This window comes from Scyliorhinus torazame, chromosome 2, assembly GCF_047496885.1.
Source record: "Scyliorhinus torazame isolate Kashiwa2021f chromosome 2, sScyTor2.1, whole genome shotgun sequence".
Taxonomy (NCBI): Eukaryota; Metazoa; Chordata; class Chondrichthyes; order Carcharhiniformes; family Scyliorhinidae; genus Scyliorhinus; species Scyliorhinus torazame.
This window is the reverse complement of record NC_092708.1, coordinates 354661622-354678618: the sequence shown is the minus strand read 5'-3', so window position 1 is coordinate 354678618 and position 16997 is coordinate 354661622.

Sequence of the window (16997 nt, the reverse complement as noted above, 5' to 3'; positions counted from 1 at the left end):
TGGGGAAAGGGGAGGTGGGGGTTGGGGGGGGGGGGGGGTACTATCTGTTACTAGGGGGATGTGCAATGTTCATTATTAAAGCATGTTATGCCTGACACATGTGAAGCCTCTCATGATAATCTTCATAGATGGCTGCTTGCACCCCCAACTTATGTTACACTCCGCTCCCCCCGGACATAGCCGTCCAACATCAAACACCCCTGATGCAGATTCCGTGCAGAGAATGGGTGTGAGTACGTTGTCAACGGAAAGACAGGAGTCAGACTTTGGCATAAACTGAGGAGCACCCGAGCTTATCTCATAATGAGTGGTTACCACTCTCCTTCCTTGTATATTGACCTGCTGACACAGGCCCATCACCCTGGGGTGATGTTACACAGACCCAGTGAGGGTGGAACAGAGAGGAATGAGGGGTGGAAGGGATTGGGTTGGATTTGTTTATTGTCACATGTACCGAGGCACAGTGAAAAGTATTTTTCTGCATGCAGCGCAAACAGATCTTAGACACAGGCATCGGGTGAAGCATACAGGAGTGTTGCATTAATCAGATCAGTCCATAAGAGGGTCGTTTAGGAGACTGGTACCAGCAGGGAAGAAGCTGATTTTGAATCTGTTAGTGCGTGTTCTCAGTTGGAAGAATGAGTAAGCCGGGTGGGAGGGGTATTTGATTATACTGCCTGCTTTCCCAAGGCAGCAGGAGGTATAGACAGAGTCAATGGATGGGAGGTGGGTTTGCGTGATGGACAGGGCGGTGTTCACGACTCTCTGATGTTTCTTGCGGTCTTGGGCCGAGCAGTTGCCATACCAGGCTATGATGCAGCCAGATAGGATGCTTTCGATGGTGCACCTGTAAAAGTTGGTAAGAGTCAATGTGGACATGCCAAATTTCTTTAGTTTCCTGAGGAAGTATAGGCGCTGTTATGCTTTCTTGGTCGTAGTGCGACGTGGGTGGACCAGGACACATTTTTGCTGATGTGCACACCTAGGCATTTGAAGCTGTCAACCATCTCCACCTCGATCCCGTTGATGCAGACAGGAGTGTACAATACTTTGCTTCCTGAAGTCAATGTCCAGCTCTTTTGTTTTGCTGACATTGAAGGAGAGAGTGTTATTGTTACACCACTCCACTAGGTTCTCTATCTCCTTTCTGTATTCTGACTCGTCGTTGTTCGAGATCCGACCCACTATGGTCGTGTCATTGGCAAAGTTGTAGATGGAATTGGAGCCAAATTTGACCACGCAAACGTGTATAGTAGCGGGCTAAGTATGCAGCCTTGCGGGGCCCCAGTATTGAGGACTATCATGGAGGAGGTGTTGTTTATCCTTACTGGTTGTGGTCAATGGGTCAGAAAGTTGAGGATCCAGTTGTAGAATAAGGAGCCAAGTCCTAGGTTTTGGAGCTTTGATATGAGCTTGGCTGGGATTATGATGTCGAAGGCGGAGCTGTAGTCAATAAATAGGAATCTGATGTAGGAGTCCTTGTTGTCGAGATGCTCCAAGGATGAGTATAGGGCCAGGAAGATGGCGTCTGCTGTGGACCGGTTGCAGTGGTATACGAATTGCAGCTGATCTAGGCATTCTGGGAGTATGGAGTTGATGTGCCTCATCACCAACCTCTCGAAGCACTTCATTACGATCGATGTCAGGGCCACCGAACGGTAGTCATTGAGGCACGTTGCCTAGCTCTTCTTTGGTACCAGTGGTATGGAGGAAGGAGAGGAATGAGGAAGGAGGGGAATGAGGAGGAAATAGGGGAATGGGGGCGAAGGAAGGGAATGGGGGAGCATGGGTTAAGCTGATGGACAGAGCCTCATCCTATGAGAAGCGAACGAGGATGAGGTCCTCTCTGGTCCTGCAGGCATTGCGGACCTTGGCCATCGCCTGTCCTCCACCCACTGGCTCCTCCTGCGGCACCTCCTTGGCTTGTCCACCATTCCCTCCTAGACTGGCTCCTCCTCAGACGAGATCGCATGTCCCTCCCCCTCCACCTCCAGCATGTTGTCCCACTGCTGTGCCAGGTTGTGGAGCACACAGCAGACCACCACAAAGCGGGAGACTCAGGTGTTCTGCGATGCACCACCAGAGCGGTCCAGACTTCGGAACTGCATTCTGAGCAGTCCGATACACCACTCAATGGTGGCACGGCTGGCAACATTGGCCTCATCATATCAGGTCAGTGCCTCAGTCTCTGGCCTCCGCACTGGTGTCATCAGCCAGGACATTAGCAGGTACCTCTTATATACCCCCAAGAGCCAACCTGTCATCCTGGGGTGGTCCTCGAAGATGCCGGGGATCTCCGAATGTCCCAGGATGTAGCTGTCATGCGCACTCCCCACAGGACATTAGTGAACCAGATGTTTTTTTACGACAATCAGCAATGGTTTCACAGTCATCATTAGAGATTAATTCCAGACTTTTATGGAATTTAAATTTCACCATTTGCCACGGTGAGATTCAGACCCATGTCCCCAGGATTACATTGGGTCTGTGGATTACCAGTCCTGCGACAATGGGTGCGATTTAAAGTAAATGAAACAGAGTCCTGTGTCGGGCGTCTTTAGTTGGGTGTTTCCCGACACTGGTAGCACCAGCCCAAAGAGAGACCCTCTATTAAATATGACTCTGCTCCATTTCTAGTCCTTGGTGGGGAATGCCCTGCAAAAACGAGCTCCGCTCAACAGTGCAGGAAGAGATCCTCCCACTGCGGCCTCTGGAACCCCCCCCCCCCCTCCCAATGCACCAATAGGGGGTCATCAAGCCCCCCGCACCCCACCTCATAAGGACAGGGCACCCCAGACACGATCCCCTCCACAATGCCACCTAGGAACTGCCAGCCTGGCACCCGGGCCGTGCTCCTGTCCAGCACCTAGCCAGCCTGGCAGTGCCACCGGGGCCAGGATAACACCCGAGTGACACTGCCAGGCTGGCAGTACCATGGCACCTAGGTGGCATCAGCGATGCCAGGATACCACCCTGCCCAGAGCCCGACCACCCAGGGGCTCCGATCGCCTGGGCGACCCCCCCACACTCCCCAAGTGCCAGTATCCCTGGACAACGTTCATGGAAACCGGTGCTAAACGCAGCCCACTCAGCGTCTCTGAGGCAAGGCCATTAGGTCCTGGACGCTGGGCAGATCCGGCGTAGACATATTCAAGTGAGGCTCAATGTTCATTTGAATATGCAAATCTGGGACCCGACCCCAATGGGCACAATCCAGATCGCGACGCCTCATGAAATCTCGCAAGGTGTGACGAGGACGTTAAATCTCGCGAGAGGCCTCCCGCGAGATTTATTGGCCTTGTCACACTCTGAGTAGGGCACGGCAAGGCAGACAGATCGTGCCCAACATAAGACCATAAGACATATGAGCAGAATTGGGCCACTCAGCCCATCGGATCTGCTCCCCCATTCAATCATGGCTGATATTTTTCTCATCCCCATTCTTCTGCCTTTCCCCTATAACCCCTGATCTCCTTATTAATCAAGAACCTTTCTATCTCTGTCTTTTTTTGAAAAAATTATTTTTATTAAAGGTTCTCATAAAATATCAATAACAAAATGAGAAAGAAAAAAGAACCCAACAGGGGTAAGTACAAAACACAATCTAAAAAAGCAACCCCCCAAACCTCCCCCCCCCCCGTACCTAAATAATAAATTAACATTAACACCCCGACTTAAGACAACAGGTGTATACACCCCCTCAGACCCTTCCAGTGTAAATAACATAAACAAAAATAAAGTAAACCCCCCACCCCCCGAGCTGCTGCTGCCATTGACCAATGTCTAGCGTTCTGCCAGAAAGTCTAAGAACGGTTGCCACCGCCTAAAGAACCCTTGTACCGACCCTCTCAAGGCGAATTTCACCCTCTCCAATTTAATGAACCCTGCCATATCGCTGATCCAGGATTCCACACTTGGGGGCCTCGTATCTTTCCACTGAAGGAGAATCCTCCGCCGGACTACCAGGGAAGCAAAGGCCAGAATTCCAGCCTCTTTCGCCTCCTGCACTCCCGGCTCCTCTGCCACCCCAAATATTGCGAGCCCCCAGTCCGGTTTGACCCTGGATCCTACCACTCTCCACACCGTCCTCGCTACGCCCTTCCAAAATTCCTCCAGCGCTGGGCATGCCCAGAACATATGGGTGTGATTTGCTGGGCTCCCTGAGCACCTAACACACCTGTCCTCACCCCCAAAGAACCTGCTCATCCTTGTCCCGGTCATGTGTGCCCTGTGCAGCACCTTAAACTGTATGAGGCTGAGCCTCGCGCATGAAGAGGAAGAGTTCACCCTCCCTCGGGCATCTGCCCACGTCCCCTCTTCGATCTCCTCTCCCAACTCCTCCTCCCAGTTACTTTTCAACTCCACCACCGAGGCCTCCTCCTCCTCCTGCATCACCTGGTAAGTTTCCGAGATCTTCCCCAATCCCTCCCACCCCCCCGAGAGCACCCTGTCCTGTACTGTGTGTGGCAGTAGCCGTGGGAATTCCACCACCTGCCGTCTGGCAAATGCCCTTACCTGTAAGTACCTGAAGGTGTTCCCCGGGGGGAGCCCGTACTTCTCTTCCAGCTCACCCAAGCTCGCGAACTTCCCGTCCACAAACAGGTCCCCTAACTTTCGTATGCCTGCCCTGTGCCACCCCGAAAACCCTCCACCTGTTCTTCCTGGGGCGAACCGGTGGTTCCCCCGTAATGGGGTCCAGACCGAGGCCCTAACTTCCCCCCTATGCCGCCTCCACTGCCCCCAGATTTTGAGGGCCGCCGTGGTATACCTCCTTGGAGGGAGCGGCAGCGGCGCCGTTGCCAGCGCCCCCAGACTCGTACCCACACAGGACGCCGTCTCCAGCCTCTTCCATGCAGCCCCCTCCATCACCCACTTGAGCACCATTGTCGCATTGGCGGCCCAGTAGTACCCACAGAGGTTGGGCATCGCCAGCTCCCCCCTATCTCTACTCTGCTCCAGGAACACCCTTCTCACCCTCGGAGTCCCTCGCGCCCACACAAACCCCATTATACTCTTGTTAACCCGCCTGAAAAAAGCCTATGGGATAAACACGGGGAGGCACTGGAACAGGAACAAAAACCTTGGGAGCACCGTCATTTTGATTGACTGCACCCTACCCGCCAGGGACAGCGGCAACGTGTCCCACCTCTTGAACTCCTCCTCCATTTGCTCCACCAGCCTTGTAAAGTTAAGCCTATGCAGGGCCCCCCAGCTCCTGGCCACCTGGACCCCCAAATATCTGAAACTCCTCTCCGCCCTTTTTAGTGGGAGCTCGCCAATCCCCCTCTCCTGGCGCTCGCTCTTCCCCATATTGAGCTTGTACCCCGAAAAGTCCCCGAATTCCCTAAGCATCCTCATTACCTCTGGCATTTCTCTCACCGGGTCCGCCACATACAGCAGCAGGTCGTCCGCATAAAGCGACACCCTGTGCTCCTCCCCACCCTGCACCAACCCCCTCCAGTTCCTCGACTCTCTCAGTGCCATAGCCAGGGGTTCAATTGCCAGTGCGAAGAGCAGGGGGGACAGGGGACACCCCTGTCTCGTCCCTCGGTGCAACCGAAAGTACTCGGACCTCCTCCTATTTGTGGCCACACTCGCCATCGGGACCTCGTACAACAGCCTAACCCACCTGACAAACCCCTCCCCAAACCCGAACCTCTTCAGCACCCCCCACAGGTACCCCCACTCTACCCTATCGAAGGCTTTCTCAGCGTCCATCGCCACGACTATCTCCGCCTCCCCCTCCCTCGCCGGCATCATGATAACGTTCAAAAGCCTCCGCACATTCGCGTTCAACTGTCTCCCCTTCACAAATCCCGTCTGATCTTCATGGATGATCTGCGGCACACAATCCTCAATCCTCGTGGCTAAGACCTTCGCCAGCACCTTGGCATCTACATTTAGCAAGGAAATCAGTCTGTAAGACCCACATTGCAGGGGATCCTTGTCCCGCTTCAGGATCAAGGAGATCAGTGCCCGGGACATCGTCAGGGGTAAAGCCCCTCCCCTCCCTTGCCTCATTAAAGGTCCTAACTAACAGCGAGCCCAACAGGTCCATATATTTTTTATAGAACTCGACCGGGAAACCGTCCGGCCCCGGTGCCTTCCCCGCCTGCATGCTTCCTATCCCTTTGATCAGCTCCTCCAGCCCAATCGGGGTCCTCAGTCCCGCCACCAGTCCCTCTTCCACCTTTGGAAACCTCAATTGGTCCAGGAAACGGCCCATCCCTCCCTCCTCCCGTGGGGGCTCGGATCGGTACAATTCCTCGTAAAAGTCCCTGAAGACCCCATTGATGCCAACCCCACTCCGCACCACGCTCCCTCCCCTGTCCTTAACTCCCCCGATCTCCCTAGCTGCGTCCCGCTTCCGAAGCTGATGCGCCAGCATCCGGCTTGCCTTTTCCTCATGCTCGTAGACCACCCCCTGGGCCTTCCTCCACTGCACCTCCGCCTTCCTGGTGGTCAGCAGGTCGAATTCGGCCTGGAGGCTGCGCCTCTTCCTCAACAATCCTTCCTCAGGTTCTTCCGCATACCTCCTGTCTACCCTCACCATCTCCCCCACCAGCCTCTCCCTCTCCTCCCGCTCCCTCTGCTCCTTGTGGGCCCTGATGGAGATCAGCTCTCCCCTCACCACCGCCTTCAGTGCCTCCCATACCATCCCCACTCGGACCTCCCCGTTGTCGTTGGTCTCCAAGTACCTCTCTATACTTCCTCGGACCCGCTCGCTCACCTCCTCGTCCGCCAACAGCCCCACCTCCAAGCGCCACAGCGGGCTATCTCTGCCTTAAACACTGATGCACGATCAATGACCACTAAAGCGAGGTTGTCGTCCAACTGAAGGCTTTAATAAGCTAGATGTTTCCCCCAGCAGCTCAGGTACAGAATGAGGGCTGCTGGGGCGGCACGGGTTCTGATACCCCGCCTACAAGGGCGGAGTTATCATACACTAACCAATAGAAAGCATTTAGTTTCCACCAATGGTGCTTTAGCCTATCAGGTACCATAATATCTATAATACCACATTCACCCCCCTGTTAAAAAAAAAAGAGTCCGGCAGGGGTGGTGGCCAGAAACTACGAAACATAGCAACATGGTACAATTAGTTCTGGAGGTACCGTAATACCTCCGTACAGTGTTTAGTAACTATTTACAAGTCTGGTAGCTATGTACATTTGATGGTTTATATTTACAGATTACAGTTAAAATGAAGCAATCAGTCGATCGGGGGCTCTGGTCGTACTCTGTGATCGTCGAAGCTTCGGTGGTGACTCCAGTGGAGGCTCGGGCATCTGTGACTCCGGGAGCGCGGCTTCGATCTCCATGGCAGCTTCGTCACCTCTAGACGGCACTGGTGGGAAAAACAGCAGACCTGGGAAGGGAGCGCCTGCGGGGGGCGTCGGAGGGTGGGGGGGCCTAGACGTGGGCGGCGGAAGGACCGATCCTCCTGTAAGGAGGAGAGGGTGGGACTGGTGGCTGGAATGTGCGTGGGGTTCCGGCAGGCGCCAGGTCCCATAGGGAGACCGTATCTTGTCAGCTGTTGGGGTACACCACGTAGGCGTACTGGGGGTTAGCATGGAGCAGATGGACCCTCTCAACCAATGGGTTCGACTTGTGCGCCCGCACGTGTTTTCGGAGCAGGATGGGTTTGGGTGCTGCCAGCCAGGTCGGGAGCGAGGTCCCCAAGGAGGACTTCCTAGGGAAGACAAGGAGACGTTTGTGAGGTGTCTGATTGGTGGTCGTACAAAGCAGTGACCAGATGGAGTGGAGGGCATCCAGGAGGACTTCTTGCCAACGGGATACTGGGAGATTCCTGGACCGTAGGGCCAGTAGGACGGTCTTCCAGACCATTCCGTTCTCCCTCTCTCCCTGTCCGTTATCCCGGTGGTTGTAACTGGTCGTCCTGCTCGAGGCGATGCCCTTGCTGAGCAGGAATTGACGCAGTTCGTTGCTCATAAAGGAGGACCCCCTATCACTGTGTTAGTAAGTGGGGAACCCGAACAGTGCAAAGATGCTATGGAGGGCCTTGATGACGGTGGTTGCGGTCATGTTGGGGCAGGGGATGGCGAATGGGAATCGGGAGTACTCGTCAATCACTTTCAGGAAATACGTGTTGCGGTCGATGGAGGGGAGGGGGCCTTTGAAGTCCATGCTGAGGCGTTCAAAGGGACGGGAAGCCTTTATCAGGTGCGCTTTCTCTGGCCGGTAGAAGTGCAGTTTGCACTCCACGCAGATTTGGCAGTCCCTGGTGGCTGTCCTGACCTCGATGGAGTAGGGCAGGTTGCGGGTCTTGATGAAGTGGAAAAATCGAGTGACCCCTGGGTGGCAGAGGTCCTCGTGGAGGGCTCGAAGGAGGTCCACTTGTGCGGTGTCACATGTGCCGTGGGACAGGGCGTCAGGAGACTCGTTTAGCTTCCCGGGACGATACAAGATCTCATAGTTGTAGGTGGAGAGTTCTATCCTCCACCGCAAGATCTTGTCGTTTTTTATCTTGCCTCTCTGTGCATTATCAAACATGAAAGCCACCGACCATTGGTCAGTGAGGAGAGTGAATCTCCTGCCGGCCAGATAATGTCTCCAAGGTCGCACAGCTTCTACTGTGGCCTGGGCCTCCTTTTCGAGTGAGGAGTGGCGGATTTCGGAAGCATGGAGGGTACGGGCGAAGAAGGCCACGGGTCTGCCTGCTTGGTTGAGGGTGGCCGCCAGAGCTACATCGGACGCATCGCTCTCGACCTGGGAGGGGAGAGACTCATCAATGGCGTGCATCGTGGCCTTTCAATGTCTGCTTTGATGCGGCTAAAGGCCTGGCGGGCCTCTATCAACAGGGGAAAAACTGTGGATTGGATCAGGGGACGGGCCTTGACCGCGTAGTTGGGGACCCACTGAGCGTAGTAGCTAAAATACCCTAGGCAACGTTTCAGGGCCTTGAAGCAGTGAGGGAGGGGTAACTCCATAAGGGGGCGCATGCGTTCAGGGTCGGGGCTTATAACTCCATTTCGCACTATGTAGCCGAGGATGGCTTGACGGTCGGTGCTAAACACGCATTTATCCTTATTGTATGTAAGGTTAAGGATTTTAGCGGTCTGGAGGAATTTTCAGAGGTTGGTGTCGTCCTGCTGGTCATGGCCGCAGACATTATCGAGATACAGGATTGTTGCCCGTAAACCGTACCGGTCAACCATTTAGTCCATCTCGTGCTGGAAGACCGAGACCCCGTTGGTGACACCAAAGGGAACCCTTAAGAAGTGATAGAGCTGCCCATCTGCCTCGAAGGCAGTGTATTTGCGGTCACTAGTACGGATGGGGAGCTGGTGGTAGGCGGACTTGAGATCCACCGTGGAGAAGACCTTACAATGCGCGATCCTGTTTACCAGGTCGGATATGCGGGGGAGAGGGTACACGTCCAGCTGCGTAAACCTGTTGATGGTCTGACTGTAGTCAATGACCATCCTATGCTTCTCCACGGTCTTTACCACCACCACTTGAGCTCTCCAGGAGCTGTTACTGGCTTCAATGACTCCTTCCCACAGTAGCCTTTAGACCTCTGACCTAATAAAGATCCGGTCCTGGGCACTGTAGCGTCTGCTCCTGGTGGCGACGGGTTTGCAATCCGGGGTGAGGTTTGCAAACAGGGAAGGCGGGTCGACCTTAAGGGTCGCGAGGCCGCAGACAGTAAGGGGGAGTATAGGGCCGCTGAATTGGAAGGTCAGACTTTGAAGGTTACACTGGAAGACTAAACCCAGGAGTGTAGCCGCGCAGAGGTGGGGAAGGACGTAGAGACGGAAGTTTTTGAACTCCCTTCCCTGGACTGTGAGGTTTGCTACACAAAACCCCTTTATCTCCACTGAGGCCAGGGAGATTTTTTGATTAACGGGGTGGATGAGGAGAGAACAGTGCCTTACCGTGTCGGGGTGTATGAAGCTCTCCGTGCTCCCAGAGTCGATTAGGCAGGACATCTCATGCCCGTTGATGAATACGGTCATTGTAGCGGTTGAGAGCGTTCGAGGCCGAGACTGATCCAGAGTCACCGAGGCTAGTCGCAGCAGTTGAGAGTTCTGTTCGGGCAGTGTGTGGTCAGCCGAGCTGGGGTCCTGGGGGTTCATCCAAGATGGCGTCTCCCATTGGTCGCACATGGCTAGGAGTGCACAAAATGGCGGCGCCCATCCCTCCAACGTGGTGTCCGCGGAACAAGATGGCGGCGCCCGGGGTCTGCATGTGGCCCTGGGATATGGAGGTGGCGGCGACCGCTGGCCGCACGGGGCCCGTAGAGAAGTTTGTGGTTGTGGTCCGCATTCGCTGCTGGAGACACGGCAACCGCCCGGGCCTGGCATACCCCCACAAAATGGCCCTTTTCGCCGCATCCCTTGCAGGTGGATGAGCGGGCTGGGCAGCACTGGCGGGGGTGCTTGGCCTGTCCGCAAAAGTAGCAGCGGGGCCCCTAGGGGTTGCCAGGCCGCCTTGCAGCGCAGGCCTGTGGGGAAATGGGGGAAGTCTCGGGGTCGGCCGCGGAGGGTTTCCATGCTGCCCAGGGCGCTGACGCGTGGTCGGAAACGTAAGCATGAGTTCTTTACTTTAACTTTGATACTAGTGATAAGGTTAACAAGATCTAACTACAGTAACTATACGTAACTCCACTAGCCATCTGAACTAACCTGATACTGGCCTGGTCACAGTGCTCACAGTGCTGTGCAACTGTGTTGCTGATGCTGTGATCAGCAGATCCAAATAACTCAGCCATGTCTGAGTTGTATTGTGTGTATTGTTCGATAGACAAATCATCTCTTTTTGTTTCAGAGTTGTCATTGTGTTCTTCACTTTGGGTGGTGCAGACTGTTTGTGCCAGGGTGTTGTGAAAGTTATTTTCAACTGCTGGTGTAAGTTCAGGCATTGTTCTGTCTTTTGAGGTAAGAAAATTGGGTTTTGCAGCTTTAAATTTCTTTTTTTCAATTTTCGTGCATTTCCTTTTTAAGTGGGCGTGGTCCGGGTCCTCTGACGTCATGTCGCTCGTGACGTCATGCGCTGGGCTCGATTGCGCATGCGCAATCCGAGTTTCCTTTACTGTGCGCTCTTTTCGCAACTGCGCAGGTGCGGCTTCTTGAGCATGCGCAGAACACTTTCGCCGTTTGCGTCTTTTAGGGTAGTGCGCATGTGCGTACTGGCCGGAACGCTCTCGCTCAAGATGGCTGCCAATCAAAAAGTGCTTTTGCATCAAGTGAGATTCTGCCTCTGCCTCGCAATGAGTATTCACGCCATTTTTACGGATTTTGTTTTCTAGATAATGATTCTGTCTTTGTAAAGACTCAAAGTATTGATTTTGTTTTTGTTCATAAGCAAGGCATTTTTTTATAGCGATTTCTAATGTTAAATACTTTTTTTGTGAAAGTTCTTCCCTCAAATTTTTTTCAGATAGTCCATAAATTAATTGATCCAATATCATAGCATCTCTGAAATCAGCATAATTACAGCCTTGTGCTAGTACCTGGAGGACTGTAATAAAATCAGTGATGGGCTCACCGTTTCTCTGGCATCTATGCCTAAAGATAAATCTTTCCAGCATCTCACCAGACTGACTTTTACAGCATTCTTCAAGATTTGCGATAATCACTTTAAATTTAGTTTTGGCTTTACCTTCCAAGAAATTAAAGGAGTTATAGATTTCTATAGCTTCATGTCCTGCTCTTCCGAGTAGTATTGCTATTTTCCGTTATTCAGAGACCGTTTAAATTATTAGCTGCCATATATACTTGGAATTTTTGTATAAACATTTTCCAGTTATTACTTAAGTTACCGTCAGTTTTCAGCTGCATTGATACTTTAACGTGGTCCATCGAATCGTTTAGCTGTCAAGGATCTATTTGCTGCAAAGTCTTCCACAGTCGAATATCTGGTCTGAATTTTCTTCTCTTTTTTTTGTCTAACATAATCTAACTAGTTCTGTTAAAGTCAATACGCCTGGTACCATGTTTTGTTACATGTGTGGTAGGTAACATGTGCTACTCAATCCTTGGTTAATGATGAGGTCTTCTGAATCTCGATAAAGAAGACTCGAACTCGTCCAGTAGTAACAAAAGGTTTATTGAGTAACTATAACAATAATTGCATGAGTTTTTTACTTTAACTTTGATACTAGTGATAAGGTTAACAAGATCTAATTACAGTAACTATACGTAACTCCACGAGCCATCTGAACTAATCTGATACTGCCCTGGTCACAGTGCACCCAAGAGAGAGAGAGGGAGACGCCATGTGGTTTCTTTTTTATACCCCTGTTGGTCCGGCCCTCTAGTGATCATGTGGCTCTACTGATTACACATTAATCCCTTATGTACATGAACATACAGAGATCACTACACACAGTTTTAGATCAGTTTGTCACTTTAAACTGAAATGTTTTCTTCACAAGTTTTGTGAAGGAAAGTTGGTTGGATTCCAGATGGAAAGTCTGTGATGGGCTAGGCCTTTTCCTTCTGATATGTTCAGATTAAATAACTGCAATTTAATGCAAGTATTAATGAGTAATCTACCTTATCCTCCTTTTTTTATTAATATGATTATGAGATATTTATATGTGTTTAATAAAAACTATTTTGTGACATTTCAGATGGCTGACAATCTGCCTGCTAATCAGTTTGAGTTCTCAAGTTTGTTCTTCAAGAAAACGGTAAAAACCAGTGCTGTTATAATTTTGTATGACAAGTTGGCTGACATAACTATGCACATGTTATTGTTTATAGCATTTATGTATATTGAAGATCCCTGTTAATGGTATATATTAAGGTGACTTCCGATGGCGGCATGTAGAAGGAAGTCGCAAGTAAGGAAGCTCCCGCTAGAGTTCTTGATTTTTGGTTCTTTTCAGCTGGTTCCCAGAGGTAATTGGTGGACAGACTCACCCCATTTGAGAGCCTTTTGTGAGAGGATGTCAAAAGGTGCAAGAAAGACTATTGGGAAGAAAGGTGCGGGCAGGCACCCTTCTGAGGAGCTGAACAAGGTGGGATTGAAGATGGAGGAGACCAGCTCGTTGGGTGGTGCCACACGTATTATGGTGATGGTAATGGCTGTCAAATCTGAAAGGCAATTTGGCAAGCACTTAGAGACAAGGGATGGAAAAGCTGGAGACCCTCAAAAAGTCAGTGGAAGATGCATTGGTCCCGATAGAGGAGGCTTTGGGAAAGACTTTGGAGACTGTACGGAAGCATGGTGAGGTGTTGAAAAGGTGGAGGAGACGCTGCTGCGACGTAGCACTCAGTTGGCCTCGCTAGATACTGAGCGTGGAGGGTGCACAACAGGAATAAGGGTCTGAGAGCTAAGGTCAAAGACCTGGAGAATAGGTCGAGGCAGCAGAATCTCATGCCCTAGGGGTTGCGTAAGGGGCTGGAGGAGCCAAGGCTGACTGAATATTTCAAGTCAATGTATATAAAGTTGATGGATGGAAAGGATCAAGGTCCCCTCGTCAAGCTGGATCAGGCCCACCAGTTGCTGGGGCAAAACCACGGGCGAATGAGCCACTGCTCATGATGATAGCATGTTTTCATAGCTATCGGACAAAGGAGAGGGTCATGAATTAGGCCAAGGAGAATCGGGAGGTGTAGTGGGAAGGCAGCAGTATTTGAATATACCAGGATGTTGCGGCAGAATTGGCAAGGAGGCAAGTCAGTGCTTTTCCAGAGTGTTGTGCGTTTTGGTGTGGTGTACCCGGCGAGACTGAGGGTTACGCATAATACCAAGGACCATTTCATCGAGGTGGTGGAGGAAGCGGAGGCTTTTATGAAAGCTCAAGTACTTGGACTGAAGTGAGGGGCTTTGAATGGGACTTTGCTGGTGGTTGGGACAGGTTTGTATGGGGACGTTGTTGTAAAGATGTGTTTTTTCTTATTTCTCCCTTGTTTTCCTTCCCCCTTTTTCTTAATAGAAATTGGTGTGTTTGTTTGGGGTTTTTTCCTCCTTCTTTGTGTTTACTCTTTTTGGTGGGTGTTTGTGGTTTGGAGGGAGTATTTGGCTTGGGGGAGGGGGAATGAGATGGGCAGTTTCAGGGTTGAAGTACGGGGTAGTTTCGGCTCTTGGGTGTGGTGGTTTGGGTTCTGGTTTCTTTCTTTGATTGTTTATTTGTGTGATGCGGGCTCTGGCGGGGTGGGGGGGGGGGCGGGGGGGATCTACCTCAGCCAGTGACCGGGAGTGAGGTGGGGGGGAGGGGCTGCGGATTGCAGGACCTATTGAGGAAGTTTTTGATGAGCATAGAAGATGTGAATGGTGGGGGAAGGGGACGGAGGAGAGAGGTGTTGGTCCGAGAGGAAATTGCTGACGGTGACTGCGGGGTGCCCTTTGGCCCATCTGGTGGGTGAGGCTGGCTGCCATCTTGGGTGAGCTCTGGAATGTGGGGGATGGAGGAGATGATCCCTCATGGTGGAAATGGCTGACTTGTAGGGGAGGGGGTGAGAGACCCTTGATTCGATTTGTTACATGGAATCTGTGGGGTTTGGGGTGTTAGACGTTTTAGTTGCTGTGATATGAAGAGTCTAAAATTCTGTTCCTTTTTCACAAACACCCATTTATTTCATTCCAACAGCTTTGCACAAAACTCACATTATACATCACCTGACAGAGGTCACCTGAAGCCCCTTTACATATCAGTGTCAATTAATGGATACTTAACATAAATGAGACAACTAATTGCAATGTCTCTTAACCCATTATTTAACATTCTCCCTTCCTTGGAGAAAAAAATAATAACTAGGTGAAAACAAAATTTCAAGAAACCCAAAAACACATACATGATTTCCCCCCCCCTTTTTTTTTGTTTGGATGAGAAAGAGAAAAAAAAAAGTCACAGAAACAAACGCCCTTCATTAACAATATCCAAAAGTTTCTGTGAACTCGCCCCTCTTTTCGTAAAATAGTCTGACAGTTGATAGCTCCTGTCGACCCATTTAATTTTTGTTATTTCCCCTCTGTCCAACATCTGCTTCAAACTTGCGATGTCTATCCGTAACCTCTTTTCATTGACACTTTTTGTAGAGTGCACATTTTCCTACGGGGATTTATTGTCAATGTGACAGTCAAAAGGTATATTACCCAAATCCCCTAATCCCAAAATTTCTGTCAATATCATACTTATATGTAAGGCCATATCCACCACCTCTACAAGGCTTAACGTCTCAGCAGCCAAAGTGCTTTTTACCACTCTCCTTATTTCTTTGTTTCCCACACAAGTGGGCAACATTTACCATTGTTCCCCAAAAGGAAAATTATAAAACCTGCGCTTGAAACCCCATCACATAAACTTGCGTAGGACGCATCACTATAAACTATGAGTCTCAAGTGCTAAGGTCACCTAAAACCGGGAACTTCAAAACACACTCCTGCATTTTTAGTTTGGCCAACGCTTTATTTGCTCTTATTATGTCTTCCACTTTGGGATCATTCATTTTTGTACTCAACTCTAAGACATCAAAACTCACGGACGGTCTAGTCTGTCTACCTAGCCCGTTCAGTTGCCCAATTAAACTTCGCAGTTGCTCTTTTTCTAGCTTTGAAACTATTTTTGTGAAACTCAGCCACGACTAATTGATATTGGGCTGATGCTTTCCAAATAAGATTGCTGACGTAAAGTTGCCCCTAACTTAGTCTGTCCGATTTCCAGTCCAATATATTTAAATGCCTGACTTCCAACCCTGAATTCTTTCCTCAAACCAGAGATTACAATAGCTTCAAAATCACTAGTCCCACCCCACAAAAAATCATCGACATGCATCATAAAAATGCCAGAAAGATTTCCTTTATAGTGCCAGTAAAACATTGCAGGATCTGCTTTCAACTGGCAACAGCCTAACTTTAACAAAACTGACCTTACTGAAAAATACCAGTCTCTAGATGCATCAGTTAATCCATATACACATTTGTTCAACTTCCAGAGTACCCCTTCTGTGTTAGCTGCTTCTTTAGGAGGACGGAGAAAAATGTCTCTCTGGAGCTGATGCCCCTGCAAAAAGGCAGCTTTTATATCTATAGATTTGGATTCCCATGCCTTTGTGGCTAATAGAGCCAAGAAGATCTTTAAAATAACCTTTCCTGCTGTAGGTGAATCTCCCCTTAAATCCTGATCTTCTAAGTTTTCTTCAAATCCCCTTGCCACAAGCCTGGCCTTTGCCTTATAAGTTCCATCTGGAAGAACCTTTTCTGTGCAAATCCATCTGTGGGATAGAGCTCTTTGTCCCCTATCCGGTACTTCCGTGTATACCCCAAATTCACTCCAACTATGCAATTCTTGCTGTTTAGCTTCTTTGATAACTTTTTCATCTAATTTATTTGAAGCCACCAAAATCTCACGTGCATGTGGGCTCTACTCCTATTAGTATTCGTAGTCTTACTCATGTTCTGAGATCTTGATAAACTACGTCCCCTTTCCTGCCTAGTATCTCGTTCTGTATTGCTACTGCTTGATCTTTCCCTTCTGCTGTGGGATGTCCTTTCAATAGTTCTCGACCTTTTCCTGCGGACCTGTTCACTATCTGATGTACTATCTGAACTGGCACTGCGTTTCTGTGCCCTCCATTTTTGAACTTTGTTTTCCCAATCCATTGTCTTGACTCCTTCCCCTGAATTCTGTACATTCAACCAATGTTTATACTTTCCAGTGGCCTTGCCTGCTCTACTAATAACAGTTGCATCCTTCCATTGACTCGACCCTTCAGGCAAGTATGTCACTTTTGTACCAACTTTTGGCAGTTGCCCTTTCGGACAAATGGCCTGTTCTAATTCATCAGAAGTGTTGTGTTCCTCCACAGAAACCCTGTCTATATCAGTTAATTGGTCCTCATAGTTCTGTAACACATGCGTACCAGATGACTGGTTCCTCGTCACGTCTGTCTTCTCTGTCTAAATTTGAAAATTTGTAATCTGTACCCATTATCCTTGATGAATGTACCCTAACAGTTTGATTACCATGTTGCAAAATAATTGTTTTGCCATCTATGCCTATGATCTTCCCTGGGCCTTTCCAT